The sequence below is a fragment of the Pleurodeles waltl genome, chromosome 7, assembly GCF_031143425.1.
Source record: "Pleurodeles waltl isolate 20211129_DDA chromosome 7, aPleWal1.hap1.20221129, whole genome shotgun sequence".
In the NCBI taxonomy this organism is placed as follows: Eukaryota; Metazoa; Chordata; class Amphibia; order Caudata; family Salamandridae; genus Pleurodeles; species Pleurodeles waltl.
Window position 1 is genome coordinate 628,842,937 of NC_090446.1, and position 17,902 is coordinate 628,860,838.

The following is a 17,902-nucleotide window of genomic DNA, read 5'->3' on the forward strand; positions in this document are numbered from 1 at the left end:
GCGGGGCTCGGACCAGGTTCTGTTACCCAGAATCCTTTGCAAACCTCACAATTTGGCTAAAAAAACACATGTTCCTCACATTTCTGTGGCAGAAAGTTCTGGAATCTGAGAGGAGCCACAAATTTCCTTTCACCCAGCGTTCCCCCAAGTCTCCCGATAAAAATGATACCTCACTTGCGTGGGTAGGCCTAGCGCCCGCGACAGGAAACACCCCAAAGCGCAACGTGGACACAACCAAAATTTTGGAAGAAAACAGAGGTTTTTTTTGCGAAGTGCCTACCTGTAGATTTTGGTCTCTAGCTCAGCCGGCACCTAGGGAAACCTACCAAACCTGTGCATTTCTGAAAACGAGAGACCTAGGGGAATCCAAGATGGGGTGACTTGCGGGGCTCGGACCAGGTTCTGTTACCCAGAATCCTTTGCAAACCTCACAATTTGGCTAAAAAAACACATGTTCCTCACATTTCTGTGGCAGAAAGTTCTGGAATCTGAGAGGAGCCACAAATTTCCTTTCACCCAGCGTTCCCCCAAGTCTCCCGATAAAAATGATACCTCACTTGCGTGGGTAGGCCTAGCGCCCGCGACAGGAAACACCCCAAAGCGCAACGTGGACACATTCAAAATTTTAAAAGAAAACAGAGGTGTTTTTTGCGAAGTGCCTACCTGTAGATTTTGGCCTCTAGCTCAGCCGGCACCTAGGGAAACCTACCAAACCTGTGCATTTCTGAAAACTAGAGACCTAGGGGAATCCAAGATGGGGTGACTTGCGGGGCTCGGACCAGGTTCTGTTACCCAGAATCCTTTGCAAACCTCAAAATTTGCAAAAAAAACACATGTTCCTCACATTTCTGTGGCAGAAAGTTCTGGCATCTGAGAGGAGCCACAAATTTCCTTCCACCCAGCGTTCCCCAAGTCTCCCGATAAAAATGATACCTCACTTACTTGGGTAGGCCTAGCGCCCGCGACAGGAAACACCCCAAAGCGCAACGTGGACACATCAAAAATTTTGGAAGAAAACAGAGGTGTTTTTTGCGAAGTGCCTACCTGTAGATTTTGGCCTCTAGCACAGCCGGCACCTAGGGAAACCTACCAAACCTGTGCATTTCTGAAAACTAGAGACCTAGGGGAATCCAAGATGGGGTGACTTGCGGGGCTCGGACCAGATTCTGTTACCCAGAATCCTTTGCAAACCTCAGAATTTGGCTAAAAAAAACACATGTTCCTCACATTTCTGTGGCAGAAAGTTCTGGAATCTGAGAGGAGCCACAAATTTCCTTCCACCCAGCGTTCCCCCAAGTCTCTGATAAAAATGAACCTCACTTGCGTGGGTAGGCCTAGCGCCCGCGACAGGAAACACCCCAAAGCGCAACGTGGACACAACCAAAATTTTGGAAGAAAACAGAGGATTTTTTTTGCGAAGTGCCTACCTGTAGATTTTGGTCTCTAGCTCAGCCGGCACCTAGGGAAACCTACCAAACCTGTGCATTTCTGAAAACGAGAGACCTAGGGGAATCCAAGATGGGGTGACTTGCGGGGCTCGGACCAGGTTCTGTTACCCAGAATCCTTTGCAAACCTCACAATTTGGCTAAAAAAACACATGTTCCTCACATTTCTGTGGCAGAAAGTTCTGGAATCTGAGAGGAGCCACAAATTTCCTTTCACCCAGCGTTCCCCCAAGTCTCCCGATAAAAATGATACCTCACTTGCGTGGGTAGGCCTAGCGCCCGCGACAGGAAACACCCCAAAGCGCAACGTGGACACATTCAAAATTTTAAAAGAAAACAGAGGTGTTTTTTGCGAAGTGCCTACCTGTAGATTTTGGCCTCTAGCTCAGCCGGCACCTAGGGAAACCTACCAAACCTGTGCATTTCTGAAAGCTAGAGACCTAGGGGAATCCAAGGAGGTGTGACTTGCGGGGCTCGGACCATGTTCTGTTACCCAGAATCCTTTGCAAACCTCAAAATTTGGCTAAAAAAACACATGTTCCTCACATTTCTGTGGCAGAAAGTTCTGGCATCTGAGAGGAGCCACAAATTTCCTTCCACCCAGCGTTCCCCCAAGTCTCCCGATAAAAATGATACCTCACTTGCGTGGGTAGGCCTAGCGCCCGCGACAGGAAACACCCCAAGGCGCAACGTGGACACATCCAAAATTTTGGAAGAAAACAGAGGTGTTTTTTGCGAAGTGCCTACCTGTAGATTTTGGCCTCTAGCTCAGCCGGCACCTAGGGAAACCTACCAAACCTGTGCATTTCTGAAAACTAGAGACCTAGGGGAATCCAAGATGGGGTGACTTGCGAGGCTCGGACCAGATTCTGTTACCCAGAATCCTTTGCAAACCTCAGAATTTGGCTAAAAAAACACATGTTCCTCACATTTCTGTGGCAGAAAGTTCTGGAATCTGAGAGGAGCCACAAATTTCCTTCCACCCAGCGTTCCCCCAAGTCTCCCGATAAAAATGAAACCTCACTTGCGTGGGTAGGCCTAGCGCCCGCGACAGGAAACACCCCAAAGCGCAACGTGTACACAACCAAAATTTTGGAAGAAAACAGAGGTTTTTTTTGCGAAGTGCCTACCTGTAGATTTTGGTCTCTAGCTCAGCCGGCACCTAGGGAAACCTACCAAACCTGTGCATTTCTGAAAACGAGAGACCTAGGGGAATCCAAGATGGGGTGACTTGCGGGGCTCGGACCAGGTTCTGTTACCCAGAATCCTTTGCAAACCTCACAATTTGGATAAAAAAACACATGTTCCTCACATTTCTGAAGCAGAAAGTTCTGGAATCTGAGAGGAGCCACAAATTTCCTTTCACCCAGCGTTCCCCCAAGTCTCCCGATAAAAATGATACCTCACTTGCGTGGGTAGGCCTAGCGCCCGCGACAGGAAACACCCCAAAGCGCAACGTGGACACATTCAAAATTTTGGAAGAAAACAGAGGTGTTTTTTGCGAAGTGTCTACCTGTAGATTTTGGCCTCTAGCTCAGCCGGCACCTAGGGAAACCTACCAAACCTGTGCATTTCTGAAAACTAGAGACCTAGGGGAATCCAAGATGGGGTGACTTGGGGGGCTCGGACCAGGTTCTGTTACCCAGAATCCTTTGCAAACCTCAAAATTTGGCTAAAAATACACATGTTCCTCACATTTCTGTGGCAGAAAGTTCTGGAATCTGAGAGGAGCCACAAATTTCCTTCCACACACCGTTCCCCCAAGTCTCCCGATAAAAATGATACCTCACTTGCGTGGGTAGGCCTAGCGCCCGCGACAGGAAACACCCCAAAGCGCAACGTGGACACAACCAAAATTTTGGAAGAAAACAGAGGTTTTTTTTGCGAAGTGCCTACCTGTAGATTTTGGTCTCTAGCTCAGCCGGCACCTAGGGAAACCTACCAAACCTGTGCATTTCTGAAAACGAGAGACCTAGGGGAATCCAAGATGGGGTGACTTGCGGGGCTCGGACCAGGTTCTGTTACCCAGAATCCTTTGCAAACCTCAAAATTTGGCTAAAAAAACACATGTTCCTCACATTTCTGTGGCAGAAAGTTCTGGCATCTGAGAGGAGCCACAAATTTCCTTCCACCCAGCGTTCCCCCAAGTCTCCCGATAAAAATGATACCTCACTTGCGTGGGTAGGCCTAGCGCCCGCGACAGGAAACACCCCAAGGCGCAACGTGGACACATCCAAAATTTTGGAAGAAAACAGAGGTGTTTTTTGCGAAGTGCCTACCTGTAGATTTTGGCCTCTAGCTCAGCCGGCACCTAGGGAAACCTACCAAACCTGTGCATTTCTGAAAACTAGAGACCTAGGGGAATCCAAGATGGGGTGACTTGCGAGGCTCGGACCAGATTCTGTTACCCAGAATCCTTTGCAAACCTCAGAATTTGGCTAAAAAAACACATGTTCCTCACATTTCTGTGGCAGAAAGTTCTGGAATCTGAGAGGAGCCACAAATTTCCTTCCACCCAGCGTTCCCCCAAGTCTCCCGATAAAAATGAAACCTCACTTGCGTGGGTAGGCCTAGCGCCCGCGACAGGAAACACCCCAAAGCGCAACGTGGACACAACCAAAATTTTGGAAGAAAACAGAGGTTTTTTTTGCGAAGTGCCTACCTGTAGATTTTGGTCTCTAGCTCAGCCGGCACCTAGGGAAACCTACCAAACCTGTGCATTTCTGAAAACGAGAGACCTAGGGGAATCCAAGATGGGGTGACTTGCGGGGCTCGGACCAGGTTCTGTTACCCAGAATCCTTTGCAAACCTCACAATTTGGCTAAAAAAACACATGTTCCTCACATTTCTGAAGCAGAAAGTTCTGGAATCTGAGAGGAGCCACAAATTTCCTTTCACCCAGCGTTCCCCCAAGTCTCCCGATAAAAATGATACCTCACTTGCGTGGGTAGGCCTAGCGCCCGCGACAGGAAACACCCCAAAGCGCAACGTGGACCCATTCAAAATTTTGGAAGAAAACAGAGGTGTTTTTTGCGAAGTGTCTACCTGTAGATTTTGGCCTCTAGCTCAGCCGGCACCTAGGGAAACCTACCAAACCTGTGCATTTCTGAAAACTAGAGACCTAGGGGAATCCAAGATGGGGTGACTTGGGGGGCTCGGACCAGGTTCTGTTACCCAGAATCCTTTGCAAACCTCAAAATTTGGCTAAAAATACACATGTTCCTCACATTTCTGTGGCAGAAAGTTCTGGAATCTGAGAGGAGCCACAAATTTCCTTCCACACACCGTTCCCCCAAGTCTCCCGATAAAAATGATACCTCACTTGCGTGGGTAGGCCTAGCGCCCGCGACAGGAAACACCCCAAAGCGCAACGTGGACACATTCAAAATTTTGGAAGAAAACAGAGGTGTTTTTTGCGAAGTGCCTACCTGTAGATTTTGGCCTCTAGCTCAGCCGGTACCTAGGGAAACCTACCAAACCTGTGCATTTCTGAAAACTAGAGACCTAGAGGAATCCAAGATGGGGTGACTTGCGGTGCTCGGACCAGGTTCTGTTACCCAGAATCCTTTGCAAACCTCAAAATTTGGCTAAAAAAACACATGTTCCTCACATTTCTGTGGCAGAAAGTTCTGGAATCTGAGAGGAGCCACAAATTTCCTTCCACCCAGCGTTCCCCCAAGTCTCCCGATAAAAATGATACCTCACTTGCGTTGGTAGGCCTAGCGCCCGCGACAGGAAACACCCCAAAGCGCAACGTGGACACATCCAAAATTTTGGAAGAAAACAGAGGTGTTTTTTGCGAAGTGCCTACCTGTAGATTTTGGCCTCTAGCTCAGCCGGCACCTAGGGAAACCTACCAAACCTGTGCATTTCTGAAAACTAGAGACCTAGGGAAATCCAAGATGGGGTGACTTGGGGGGCTCGGACCAGGTTCTGTTACCCAGAATCCTTTGCAAACCTCAAAATTTGGCTAAAAATACACATGTTCCTCACATTTCTGTGGCAGAAAGTTCTGGAATCTGAGAGGAGCCACAAATTTCCTTCCACACACCGTTCCCCCAAGTCTCCCGATAAAAATGATACCTCACTTGCGTGGGTAGGCCTAGCGCCCGCGACAGGAAACACCCCAAAGCGCAACATGGACACATCCAAAATTTTGGAAGAAAACAGAGGTGTTTTTTGCGAAGTGCCTACCTGTAGATTTTGGCCTCTAGCTCAGCCGGCACCTAGGGAAACCTACCAAACCTGTGCATTTCTGAAAACTAGAGACCTAGGGGAATCCAAGATGGGGTGACTTGGGGGGCTCGGACCAGGTTCTGTTACCCAGAATCCTTTGCAAACCTCAAAATTTGGCTAAAAATACACATGTTCCTCACATTTCTGTGGCAGAAAGTTCTGGAATCTGAGAGGAGCCACAAATTTCCTTCCACACACCGTTCCCCCAAGTCTCCCGATAAAAATGATACCTCACTTGCGTGGGTAGGCCTAGCGCCCGCGACAGGAAACACCCCAAAGCGCAACGTGGACACATCAAAAATTTTGGAAGAAAACAGAGGTGTTTTTTGCGAAGTGCCTACCTGTAGATTTTGGCCTCTAGCTCAGCCGGCACCTAGGGAAACCTACCAAACCTGTGCATTTCTGAAAACTAGAGACCTAGGGGAATCCAAGATGGGGTGACTTGCGGGGCTCGGACCAGGTTCTGTTACCCAGAATCCTTTGCAAACCTCAAAATTTGGCTAAAAAAACACATGTTCCTCACATTTCTGTGGCAGAAAGTTCTGGAATCTGAGAGGAGCCACAAATTTCCTTCCTCCCAGCGTTCCCCCAAGTCTCCCGATAAAAATGATACCTCACTTGCATGGGAAGGCCTAGCGCCCGCGACAGGAAACACCCCAAAGCGCAACGTGGACACATCCAAAATTTTGGAAGAAAACAGAGGTGTTTTTTGCGAAGTGCCTACCTGTAGATTTTGGCCTCTAGCTCAGCCGGCACCTAGGGAAACCTACCAAACCTGTGCATTTCTGAAAACTAGAGACCTAGGGGAATCCAAGATGGGGTGACTTGCGGTGCTCGGACCAGGTTCTGTTACCCAGAATCCTTTGCAAACCTCAAAATTTGGCTAAAAATACACATGTTCCTCACATTTCTGTGGCAGAAAGTTCTGGAATCTGAGAGGAGCCACAAATTTCCTTCCACACACCGTTCCCCCAAGTCTCCCGATAAAAATGATACCTCACTTGCGTGGGTAGGCCTAGCGCCCGCGACAGGAAACACCCCAAAGCGCAACGTGGACACATTCAAAATTTTGGAAGAAAACAGAGGTGTTTTTTGCGAAGTGCCTACCTGTAGATTTTGGCCTCTAGCTCAGCCGGTACCTAGGGAAACCTACCAAACCTGTGCATTTCTGAAAACTAGAGACCTAGAGGAATCCAAGATGGGGTGACTTGCGGTGCTCGGACCAGGTTCTGTTACCCAGAATCCTTTGCAAACCTCAAAATTTGGCTAAAAAAACACATGTTCCTCACATTTCTGTGGCAGAAAGTTCTGGAATCTGAGAGGAGCCACAAATTTCCTTCCACCCAGCGTTCCCCCAAGTCTCCCGATAAAAATGATACCTCACTTGCGTTGGTAGGCCTAGCGCCCGCGACAGGAAACACCCCAAAGCGCAACGTGGACACATCCAAAATTTTGGAAGAAAACAGAGGTGTTTTTTGCGAAGTGCCTACCTGTAGATTTTGGCCTCTAGCTCAGCCGGCACCTAGGGAAACCTACCAAACCTGTGCATTTCTGAAAACTAGAGACCTAGGGAAATCCAAGATGGGGTGACTTGGGGGGCTCGGACCAGGTTCTGTTACCCAGAATCCTTTGCAAACCTCAAAATTTGGCTAAAAATACACATGTTCCTCACATTTCTGTGGCAGAAAGTTCTGGAATCTGAGAGGAGCCACAAATTTCCTTCCACACACCGTTCCCCCAAGTCTCCCGATAAAAATGATACCTCACTTGCGTGGGTAGGCCTAGCGCCCGCGACAGGAAACACCCCAAAGCGCAACATGGACACATCCAAAATTTTGGAAGAAAACAGAGGTGTTTTTTGCGAAGTGCCTACCTGTAGATTTTGGCCTCTAGCTCAGCCGGCACCTAGGGAAACGTACCAAACCTGTGCATTTCTGAAAACTAGAGACCTAGGGGAATCCAAGATGGGGTGACTTGGGGGGCTCGGACCAGGTTCTGTTACCCAGAATCCTTTGCAAACCTCAAAATTTGGCTAAAAATACACATGTTCCTCACATTTCTGTGGCAGAAAGTTCTGGAATCTGAGAGGAGCCACAAATTTCCTTCCACACACCGTTCCCCCAAGTCTCCCGATAAAAATGATACCTCACTTGCGTGGGTAGGCCTAGCGCCCGCGACAGGAAACACCCCAAAGCGCAACGTGGACACATCAAAAATTTTGGAAGAAAACAGAGGTGTTTTTTGCGAAGTGCCTACCTGTAGATTTTGGCCTCTAGCTCAGCCGGCACCTAGGGAAACCTACCAAACCTGTGCATTTCTGAAAACTAGAGACCTAGGGGAATCCAAGATGGGGTGACTTGCGGGGCTCGGACCAGGTTCTGTTACCCAGAATCCTTTGCAAACCTCAAAATTTGGCTAAAAAAACACATGTTCCTCACATTTCTGTGGCAGAAAGTTCTGGAATCTGAGAGGAGCCACAAATTTCCTTCCTCCCAGCGTTCCCCCAAGTCTCCCGATAAAAATGATACCTCACTTGCATGGGAAGGCCTAGCGCCCGCGACAGGAAACACCCCAAAGCGCAACGTGGACACATCCAAAATTTTGGAAGAAAACAGAGGTGTTTTTTGCGAAGTGCCTACCTGTAGATTTTGGCCTCTAGCTCAGCCGGCACCTAGGGAAACCTACCAAACCTGTGCATTTCTGAAAACTAGAGACCTAGGGGAATCCAAGATGGGGTGACTTGCGGTGCTCGGACCAGGTTCTGTTACCCAGAATCCTTTGCAAACCTCAAAATTTGGCTAAAAATACACATGTTCCTCACATTTCTGTGGCAGAAAGTTCTGGAATCTGAGAGGAGCCACAAATTTCCTTCCACACACCGTTCCCCCAAGTCTCCCGATAAAAATGATACCTCACTTGCGTGGGTAGGCCTATCGCCCGCGACAGGAAACACCCCAAAGCGCAACGTGGACACATCCAAAATTTTGGAAGAAAACAGAGGTGTTTTTTGCGAAGTGCCTACCTGTAGATTTTGGCCTCTAGCTCAGCCGGCACCTAGGGAAACCTACCAAACCTGTGCATTTCTGAAAACTAGAGACGTAGGGGAATCCAAGATGGGGTGACTTGCGGGGCTCGGACCAGGTTCTGTTACCCAGAATCCTTTGCAAACCTCAAAATTTGGCTAAAAAAACACATGTTCCTCACATTTCTGTGGCAGAAAGTTCTGGAATCTGAGAGGAGCCACGAATTTCCTTCTACCCAGCGTTCCCCCAAGTCTCCCGATAAAAATGATACCTCACTTGCATGGGTAGGCCTAGCGCCCGCGACAGGAGACACCCCAAAGCGAAACGTGGACACATCCAAAATTTTGGAAGAAAACAGAGGTGTTTTTTGCGAAGTGCCTACCTGTAGATTTTGGCCTCTAGCTCAGCCGGCACCTAGGGAAACCTACCAAACCTGTGCATTTCTGAAAACTAGAGACCTAGGGGAATCCAAGATGGGGTGACTTGCGGGGCTCGGACAAGGTTCTGTTACCCAGAATCCTTTGCAAACCTCAAAATTTGGCTAAAAAAACACATGTTCCTCACATTTCTGTGGCAGAAAGTTCTGGAATCTGAGAGGAGCCACAAATTTCCTTCCACCCAGCGTTCCCCCAAGTCTCCCGATAAAAATGATACCTCACTTGCGTGGGTAGGCCTAGCGCCCGCGACAGGAAACACCCCAAAGCGCAACGTGGACACATTCAAAATTTTGGAAGAAAACAGAGGTGTTTTTTGCGAAGTGCCTACCTGTAGATTTTGGCCTCTAGCTCAGCCGGCACCTAGGGAAACCTACCAAACCTGTGCATTTCTGAAAACTAGAGACCTAGGGGAATCCAAGATGGGGTGACTTGGGGGGCTCGGACCAGGTTCTGTTACCCAGAATCCTTTGCAAACCTCAAAATTTGGCTAAAAATACACATGTTCCTCACATTTCTGTGGCAGAAAGTTCTGGAATCTGAGAGGAGCCACAAATTTCCTTCCACACACCATTCCCCCAAGTCTCCCGATAAAAATGATACCTCACTTGCGTGGGTAGGCCTAGCGCCCGCGACAGGAAACACCCCAAAGCGCAACGTGGACACATCCAAAATTTTGGAAGAAAACAGAGGTGTTTTTTGCGAAGTGCCTACCTGTAGATTTTGGCCTCTAGCTCAGCCGGCACCTAGGGAAACCTACCAAACCTGTGCATTTCTGAAAACTAGAGACCTAGGGGAATCCAAGATGGGGTGACTTGCGGGGCTCAGACCAGGTTCTGTTACCCAGAATCCTTTGCAAACCTCAAAATTTGGCTAAAAAAACACATGTTCCTCACATTTCTGTGGCAGAAAGTTCTGGAATCTGAGAGGAGCCACAAATTTCCTTCCACCCAGCGTTCCCCCAAGTCTCCCGATAAAAATGATACCTCACTTGCGTGGGTAGGCCTAGCGCCCGCGACAGGAAACACCCCAAAGCGCAACGTGGACACATTAAAAATTTTGGAAGAAAACAGAGGTGTTTTTTGCGAAGTGCCTACCTGTAGATTTTGGCCTCTAGCTCAGCCGGCACCTAGGGAAACCTACCAAACCTGTGCATTTCTGAAAACTAGAGACCTAGGGGAATCCAAGATGGGGTGACTTGCGGGGCTCGGACCAGGTTCTGTTACCCAGAATCCTTTGCAAACCTCAAAATTTGGCTAAAAAAACACATGTTCCTCACATTTCTGTGGCAGAAAGTTCTGGAATCTGAGAGGAGCCACAAATTTCCTTCTACCCAGCGTTCCCCCAAGTCTCCCGATAAAAATGATACCTCACTTGCGTGGGTAGGCCTAGCGCACGCGACAGGAAACACCCCAAAGCGCAACATGGACACATCCAAAATTTTGGAAGAAAACAGAGGTACTTTTTTGCGAAGTGCCTACCTGTAGATATTGGCCTCTAGCTCAGCCGGCACCTAGGGAAACCTGCCAAACCTGTGCATTTCTGAAAACTAGAGATCTAGGGGAATCCAAGATGGGGTGACTTGCGGGGCTCGGACCAGGTTCTGTTACCCAGAATCCTTTGCAAACCTCAAAATTTGGCTAAAAAAACACATGTTCCTCACATTTCTGTGGCAGAAAGTTCTGGCATCTGAGAGGAGCCACAAATTTCCTTCCACCCAGCGTTCCCCCAAGTCTCCCGATAAAAATGATACCTCACTTGCGTGGGTAGGCCTAGCGCCCGCGACAGGAAACACCCCAAAGCGCAACGTGGACACATCAAAAATTTTGGAGGAAAACAGAGGTGTTTTTTGCGAAGTGCCTACCTGTAGATTTTGGCCTCTAGCTCAGCCGGTACCTAGGGAAACCTACCAAACCTGTGCATTTCTGAAAACTAGAGACCTAGGGGAATCCAAGGAGGTGTGACTTGCGGGGCTCGGACCAGGTTCTGTTACCCAGAATTCTTTGCAAACCTCAAAATTTGGCTAAAAAAACACATGTTCCTCACATTTCTGTGGCAGAAAGTTCTGGAATCTGAGAGGAGCCACAAATTTCCTTCCCCCCAGCGTTCCCCCAAGTCTCCCGATAAAAATGATACCTCACTTGCGTGGGTAGGCCTAGCGCCCGCGACAGGAAACACCCCAAAGCGCAACGTGGACACATCCAAAATTTTGGAAGAAAACAGAGGTGTTTTTTGCGAAGTGCCTACCTGTAGATTTTGGCCTCTAGCTCAGCCGGCACCTAGGGAAACCTACCAAACCTGTGCATTTCTGAAAACTAGAGACCTAGGGGAATCCAAGATGGGGTGACTTGCGGGGCTCGGACCAGGTTCTGTTACCCAGAATCCTTTGCAAACCTCAAAATTTGGCAAAAAAAACACATGTTCCTCACATTTCTGTGGCAGAAAGTTCTGGCATCTGAGAGGAGCCACAAATTTCCTTCCACCCAGCGTTCCCCCAAGTCTCCCGATAAAAATGATACCTCACTTGCGTTGGTAGGCCTAGCGCCCGCGACAGGAAACACCCCAAAGCGCAACGTGGACACATCCAAAATTTTGGAAGAAAACAGAGGTGTTTTTTGCGAAGTGCCTACCTGTAGATTTTGGCCTCTAGCTCAGCCGGCACCTAGGGAAACGTACCAAACCTGTGCATTTCTGAAAACTAGAGACCTAGGGGAATCCAAGATGGGGTGACTTGGGGGGCTCGGACCAGGTTCTGTTACCCAGAATCCTTTGCAAACCTCAAAATTTGGCTAAAAATACACATGTTCCTCACATTTCTGTGGCAGAAAGTTCTGGAATCTGAGAGGAGCCACAAATTTCCTTCCACACACCGTTCCCCCAAGTCTCCCGATAAAAATGATACCTCACTTGCGTGGGTAGGCCTAGCGCCCGCGACAGGAAACACCCCAAAGCGCAACATGGACACATCCAAAATTTTGGAAGAAAACAGAGGTGTTTTTTGCGAAGTGCCTACCTGTAGATTTTGGCCTCTAGCTCAGCCGGCACCTAGGGAAACCTACCAAACCTGTGCATTTCTGAAAACTAGAGACCTAGGGGAATCCAAGATGGGGTGACTTGGGGGGCTCGGACCAGGTTCTGTTACCCAGAATCCTTTGCAAACCTCAAAATTTGGCTAAAAATACACATGTTCCTCACATTTCTGTGGCAGAAAGTTCTGGAATCTGAGAGGAGCCACAAATTTCCTTCCACACACCGTTCCCCCAAGTCTCCCGATAAAAATGATACCTCACTTGCGTGGGTAGGCCTAGCGCCCGCGACAGGAAACACCCCAAAGCGCAACGTGGACACATCAAAAATTTTGGAAGAAAACAGAGGTGTTTTTTGCGAAGTGCCTACCTGTAGATTTTGGCCTCTAGCTCAGCCGGCACCTAGGGAAACCTACCAAACCTGTGCATTTCTGAAAACTAGAGACCTAGGGGAATCCAAGATGGGGTGACTTGCGGGGCTCGGACCAGGTTCTGTTACCCAGAATCCTTTGCAAACCTCAAAATTTGGCTAAAAAAACACATGTTCCTCACATTTCTGTGGCAGAAAGTTCTGGAATCTGAGAGGAGCCACAAATTTCCTTCCACCCAGCGTTCCCCCAAGTCTCCCGATAAAAATGATACCTCACTTGCATGGGAAGGCCTAGCGCCCGCGACAGGAAACACCCCAAAGCGCAACGTGGACACATCCAAAATTTTGGAAGAAAACAGAGGTGTTTTTTGCGAAGTGCCTACCTGTAGATTTTGGCCTCTAGCTCAGCCGGCACCTAGGGAAACCTACCAAACCTGTGCATTTCTGAAAACTAGAGACCTAGGGGAATCCAAGATGGGGTGACTTGCGGTGCTCGGACCAGGTTCTGTTACCCAGAATCCTTTGCAAACCTCAAAATTTGGCTAAAAATACACATGTTCCTCACATTTCTGTGGCAGAAAGTTCTGGAATCTGAGAGGAGCCACAAATTTCCTTCCACACACCGTTCCCCCAAGTCTCCCGATAAAAATGATACCTCACTTGCGTGGGTAGGCCTATCGCCCGCGACAGGAAACACCCCAAAGCGCAACGTGGACACATCCAAAATTTTGGAAGAAAACAGAGGTGTTTTTTGCGAAGTGCCTACCTGTAGATTTTGGCCTCTAGCTCAGCCGGCACCTAGGGAAACCTACCAAACCTGTGCATTTCTGAAAACTAGAGACGTAGGGGAATCCAAGATGGGGTGACTTGCGGGGCTCGGACCAGGTTCTGTTACCCAGAATCCTTTGCAAACCTCAAAATTTGGCTAAAAAAACACATGTTCCTCACATTTCTGTGGCAGAAAGTTCTGGAATCTGAGAGGAGCCACAAATTTCCTTCCACCCAGCGTTCCCCCAAGTCTCCCGATAAAAATGATACCTCACTTGCGTGGGTAGGCCTAGCGCCCGCGACAGGAAACACCCCAAAGCGCAACGTGGACACATCAAAAATTTTGGAGGAAAACAGAGGTGTTTTTTGCGAAGTGCCTACCTGTAGATTTTGGCCTCTAGCTCAGCCGGTACCTAGGGAAACCTACCAAACCTGTGCATTTCTGAAAACTAGAGACCTAGGGGAATCCAAGGAGGTGTGACTTGCGGGGCTCGGACCAGGTTCTGTTACCCAGAATTCTTTGCAAACCTCAAAATTTGGCTAAAAAAACACATGTTCCTCACATTTCTGTGGCAGAAAGTTCTGGAATCTGAGAGGAGCCACAAATTTCCTTCCCCCCAGCGTTCCCCCAAGTCTCCCGATAAAAATGATACCTCACTTGCGTGGGTAGGCCTAGCGCCCGCGACAGGAAACACCCCAAAGCGCAACGTGGACACATCCAAAATTTTGGAAGAAAACAGAGGTGTTTTTTGCGAAGTGCCTACCTGTAGATTTTGGCCTCTAGCTCAGCCGGCACCTAGGGAAACCTACCAAACCTGTGCATTTCTGAAAACTAGAGACCTAGGGGAATCCAAGATGGGGTGACTTGCGGGGCTCGGACCAGGTTCTGTTACCCAGAATCCTTTGCAAACCTCAAAATTTGCAAAAAAAACACATGTTCCTCACATTTCTGTGGCAGAAAGTTCTGGCATCTGAGAGGAGCCACAAATTTCCTTCCACCCAGCGTTCCCCCAAGTCTCCCGATAAAAATGATACCTCACTTACTTGGGTAGGCCTAGCGCCCGCGACAGGAAACACCCCAAAGCGCAACGTGGACACATCAAAAATTTTGGAAGAAAACAGAGGTGTTTTTTGCGAAGTGCCTACCTGTAGATTTTGGCCTCTAGCTCAGCCGGCACCTAGGGAAACGTACCAAACCTGTGCATTTCCGAAAACTAGAGACCTAGGGGAATCCAAGATGGGGTGACTTGGGGGGCTCGGACCAGGTTCTGTTACCCAGAATCCTTTGCAAACCTCAAAATTTGGCTAAAAATACACATGTTCCTCACATTTCTGTGGCAGAAAGTTCTGGAATCTGAGAGGAGCCACAAATTTCCTTCCACACACCGTTCCCCCAAGTCTCCCGATAAAAATGATACCTCACTTGCGTGGGTAGGCCTAGCGCCCGCGACAGGAAACACCCCAAAGCGCAACATGGACACATCCAAAATTTTGGAAGAAAACAGAGGTGTTTTTTGCGAAGTGCCTACCTGTAGATTTTGGCCTCTAGCTCAGCCGGCACCTAGGGAAACCTACCAAACCTGTGCATTTCTGAAAACTAGAGATGTAGGGGAATCCAAGATGGGGTGACTTGCGGGGCTCGGACCAGGTTCTGTTACCCAGAATCCTTTGCAAACCTCAAAATGTGGCTAAAAATACACATGTTCCTCAAATTTCTGTGGCAGAAAGTTCTGGAATCTGAGAGGAGCCACAAATTTCCTTCCACACACCGTTCCCCCAAGTCTCCCGATAAAAATGATACCTCACTTGCGTGGGTAGGCCTAGCGCCCGCGACAGGAAACACCCCAAAGCGCAACGTGGACACATCCAAAATTTTGGAAGAAAACAGAGGTGTTTTTTGCGAAGTGCCTACCTGTAGATTTTGGCCTCTAGCTCAGCCGGCACCTAGGGAAACCTACCAAACCTGTGCATTTCTGAAAACTAGAGACCTAGGGGAATCCAAGATGGGGTGACTTGCGGTGCTCGGACCAGGTTCTGTTACCCAGAATCCTTTGCAAACCTCAAAATTTGGCTAAAAATACACATGTTCCTCACATTTCTGTGGCAGAAAGTTCTGGAATCTGAGAGGAGCCACAAATTTCCTTCCACACACCGTTCCCCCAAGTCTCCCGATAAAAATGATACCTCACTTGCGTGGGTAGGCCTATCGCCCGCGACAGGAAACACCCCAAAGCGCAACGTGGACACATCCAAAATTTTGGAAGAAAACAGAGGTGTTTTTTGCGAAGTGCCTACCTGTAGATTTTGGCCTCTAGCTCAGCCGGCACCTAGGGAAACCTACCAAACCTGTGCATTTCTGAAAACTAGAGACGTAGGGGAATCCAAGATGGGGTGACTTGCGGGGCTCGGACCAGGTTCTGTTACCCAGAATCCTTTGCAAACCTCAAAATTTGGCTAAAAAAACACATGTTCCTCACATTTCTGTGGCAGAAAGTTCTGGAATCTGAGAGGAGCCACAAATTTCCTTCCCCCCAGCGTTCCCCCAAGTCTCCCGATAAAAATGATACCTCACTTGCATGGGTAGGCCTAGCGCCCGCGACAGGAGACACCCCAAAGCGAAACGTGGACACATCCAAAATTTTGGAAGAAAACAGAGGTGTTTTTTGCGAAGTGCCTACCTGTAGATTTTGGCCTCTAGCTCAGCCGGCACCTAGGGAAACCTACCAAACCTGTGCATTTCTGAAAACTAGAGACCTAGGGGAATCCAAGATGGGGTGACTTGCGGGGCTCGGACCAGGTTCTGTTACCCAGAATCCTTTGCAAACCTCAAAATTTGGCAAAAAAAACACATGTTCCTCACATTTCTGTGGCAGAAAGTTCTGGAATCTGAGAGGAGCCACAAATTTCCTTCCACCCAGCGTTCCCCCAAGTCTCCCGATAAAAATGATACCTCACTTGCGTGGGTAGGCCTAGCGCCCGCGACAGGAATCACCCCAAAGCGCAACGTGGACACATTCAAAATTTTGGAAGAAAACAGAGGTGTTTTTTGCGAAGTGCCTACCTGTAGATTTTGGCCTCTAGCTCAGCCGGCACCTAGGGAAACCTACCAAACCTGTGCATTTCTGAAAACTAGAGACCTAGGGGAATCCAAGATGGGGTGACTTGGGGGGCTCGGACCAGGTTCTGTTACCCAGAATCCTTTGCAAACCTCAAAATTTGGCTAAAAATACACATGTTCCTCACATTTCTGTGGCAGAAAGTTCTGGAATCTGAGAGGAGCCACAAATTTCCTTCCACACACCATTCCCCCAAGTCTCCCGATAAAAATGATACCTCACTTGCGTGGGTAGGCCTAGCGCCCGCGACAGGAAACACCCCAAAGCGCAACGTGGACACATCCAAAATTTTGGAAGAAAACAGAGGTGTTTTTTGCGAAGTGCCTACCTGTAGATTTTGGCCTCTAGCTCAGCCGGCACCTAGGGAAACCTACCAAACCTGTGCATTTCTGAAAACTAGAGACCTATGGGAATCCAAGATGGGGTGACTTGCGGGGCTCAGACCAGGTTCTGTTACCCAGAATCCTTTGCAAACCTCAAAATTTGGCTAAAAAAACACATGTTCCTCACATTTCTGTGGCAGAAAGTTCTGGAATCTGAGAGGAGCCACAAATTTCCTTCCACCCAGCGTTCCCCCAAGTCTCCCGATAAAAATGATACCTCACTTGCGTGGGTAGGCCTAGCGCCCGCGACAGGAAACACCCCAAAGCGCAACGTGGACACATTAAAAATTTTGGAAGAAAACAGAGGTGTTTTTTGCGACGTGCCTACCTGTAGATTTTGGCCTCTAGCTCAGCCGGCACCTAGGGAAACCTACCAAACCTGTGCATTTCTGAAAACTAGAGACCTAGGGGAATCCAAGATGGGGTGACTTGCGGGGCTCGGACCAGGTTCTGTTACCCAGAATCCTTTGCAAACCTCAAAATTTGGCTAAAAAAACACATGTTCCTCACATTTCTGTGGCAGAAAGTTCTGGAATCTGAGAGGAGCCACAAATTTCCTTCTACCCAGCGTTCCCCCAAGTCTCCCGATAAAAATGATACCTCACTTGCGTGGGTAGGCCTAGCGCACGCGACAGGAAACACCCCAAAGCGCAACATGGACACATCCAAAATTTTGGAAGAAAACAGAGGTACTTTTTTGCGAAGTGCCTACCTGTAGATATTGGCCTCTAGCTCAGCCGGCACCTAGGGAAACCTGCCAAACCTGTGCATTTCTGAAAACTAGAGATCTAGGGGAATCCAAGATGGGGTGACTTGCGGGGCTCGGACCAGGTTCTGTTACCCAGAATCCTTTGCAAACCTCAAAATTTGGCTAAAAAAACACATGTTCCTCACATTTCTGTGGCAGAAAGTTCTGGCATCTGAGAGGAGCCACAAATTTCCTTCTACCCAGCGTTCCCCCAAGTCTCCCGATAAAAATGATACCTCACTTGCGTGGGTAGGCCTAGCGCCCGCGACAGGAAACACCCCAAAGCGCAACGTGGACACATAAAAAATTTTGGAAGAAAACAGAGGTGTTTTTTGCGAAGTGCCTACCTGTA